General features: G+C 36.8%; 1 long non-coding RNA gene across 1 annotated transcript in view; it reads right to left on the reverse strand.

Annotated features, from left to right (window-relative positions):
* Window positions 1–413: 413 nt before the first annotated feature.
* Window positions 414–2,367, reverse strand: part of LOC148893674 (uncharacterized) — a 2,489-nt gene continuing 535 nt past the window's right edge. Inside the window, exons 2-3 of the long non-coding RNA XR_016116061.1 lie at window positions 1,930–2,003; window positions 414–1,485 (exon numbers count right to left, since the gene is read on the reverse strand). This is a non-coding gene — a long non-coding RNA (uncharacterized LOC148893674). The remainder of the gene's footprint in view (window positions 1,486–1,929; window positions 2,004–2,367) is intronic.

Genomic DNA, 2,367 nt, shown 5'->3' on the forward strand with positions numbered 1-2,367 from the left:
TACTGATGTCTCAACTGCATTCATCGAGCGCCGTAGTCAACAGCAAGCAATATCCTTCCTTCACGTTCCACCCCTTCTTCTTCTTCTTCTTTTTCCTTCTTCTTCTTAATTCGCGTGTGGCAGGTAACGTTAGCGGTGTATCACCACCCACTGTGTCGGAGTCTAGCAAAACTTGACTGTTGTATACAGTACATATAGGAAATGCTAGTGTGACATCATTTGTTTTGGTCACGTGGTACGCGGAGACTTCCGGTAGGCAGTAAGATATGTAAACACAAGAGCCGATAGCATACGAGAGAAGGTTTTCTGAGTGTTCACGTCTATTTTTCGCTGTTCATGAATGAAACGCATTATTATAGCAACCATGGTAATATCATGTGTTGTAGTTGGTTGTTGAATCGATTTGAAAAAGGATCGGGCTTGAAATTTCACCGCATACTCCTTGCAGAAGAAAGAAGACAACTGTGGCTAGTGGCTATCAACAGGAAGAATTGGACACCAGAAAACAGTGGTGATTCTGATTCTGATTTATGGGAATTGTTCAGTTTTCGATCAGGGTTTTTTTTTGTGGCTGTTATTTGCAAATGATTTAACAGGGTCTTCTTCTTCTTTTCCTTTTGGCTTTTCCCCTCAGGGGTCGCCACAGCGAATCAATGTCCTTCATCTATCCCGGTTTTGTGCATCCTCTTCTCTCACACCAGCTACCTTCATGTCCTCTTTGACCACATCCATAAACCTCCTCTTCGGTCTTCCTCTCGGTCTCCTGCCTGGCAGTTCAAGACTCAGCATCCTTCTCCCGATATAGTCACTCTCTCTCCTCTGGACATGTCCAAACCATCTCAAAATGATTTAACAGGGTATTTTCCTCAAAATCGATGTAACTTATCATTCTATGATATTCATGTTTTTTGGTAATCATGTGCATGTCAGGGACAAAAGGTTTTGTATACGTATACGCTATAGGAAATGCAACAGCCGTCTTCTTGGAAATGTCTGGAACATTGTAGCCCATTACTTTCATCAGGTTATTTCGGGGATTAGTTGAATTTTTCATGACAAATATGTCATGGGCCTTGGTCCCTGTAATCCTTCCCTTTCTGTGTTCATACCATAATGGGCTGATGGCTTGATTTCTGGTGACTTCCTCTAGGTTCTTAATCTGCTGTGATGTTATTGTCATGGAATTCCATTTCTTGTCACACTCAACAGCAAGGTTTCCTTTGGGATGCTCTCTTCTGATATCAAACTTGTCAGAGTAGGTGGGAATGAACTTTCTTCATATTCTTCCTCTGCTGTATCTGTCACTTCGTCATCAAGATTGGGTATTAACTTGAAGAAGACAGCATTTGGACAGACTTGTTGCAGTGACTTCAGTAGATCTTGGTCTGGCATGGGAGCTGTTCCTGTCGCTGCAACAGTTGTTATGCGGGTCTTCTGTCGGGCACTCATGATGTTTTCCATTTCACTGACAGGTGTTGGCACGAGCTGAAACAGCAACAAAATAGCTTAAAGTCATGCATTTTTTACTTGCTTAACTGCCTTAGCCAATAAACAAAATAACAATACATTTGTATGTCTGAACTCTAAATGAACTATAATGTGAAATATCAAAAATAAATATTATATTTTATTTCAACGAGAGATATATAGACATACTGACTTCAGTGTCTCAGTAATAATTCTACCTTAATGCCAAACATAATTGTATATTACATTATAAATGTTATTGTTATGCCTGTATAGACTAAAATGCCAATTTTTATTTTTTTCCCAAATGTGATAAAAATAAATACATAATAGCAGAGAGAGTCTTTGTTGTTTATTGTTTATTTACATGAAACAGATGAGAATCAATATTTCAAATTTTCCATGGGTATTGTATTTATATTTATTTGAAAATTTATATTTATTTGAAAATGAACATCATACCTCTTTTCTGTAAGCTGCATTCCACTTGCAGGCCTCACTTGTGCAAGCTTTTGATGTCAGACCTCCACTTCTCACTACACAATGTGCACAAAACCTCATGATTCATATATCAATGAACATCATATATGATACACAATACATTAAATATTATTACAAAATATCATATCATTAATATTATTCTCTATAAAATATTATCTCAGAAAATATGTAAGATATATTAATTAGCTATTGCATAGGAGAAGTCTATGATGTTTTTTTTTAAGAAAAAACATTGCCAATGACTTTCTTGCATGAATAAACTTGTCATAAACAGGATTTTATTGGGGAAAAACATATTTAAATGTTGTTATCAGTGACAACCAAATCAGTACTGGTGAATGTAAATAAATGTGTACTGGAAGATTAACACAAGGTATTTGTTTTGTATGACATGACATT

This window comes from Hippocampus bargibanti, linkage group LG09 (assembly GCF_051943395.1).
Source record: "Hippocampus bargibanti isolate YZ-2025 linkage group LG09, ASM5194339v1, whole genome shotgun sequence".
Classification (NCBI taxonomy): Eukaryota; Metazoa; Chordata; class Actinopteri; order Syngnathiformes; family Syngnathidae; genus Hippocampus; species Hippocampus bargibanti.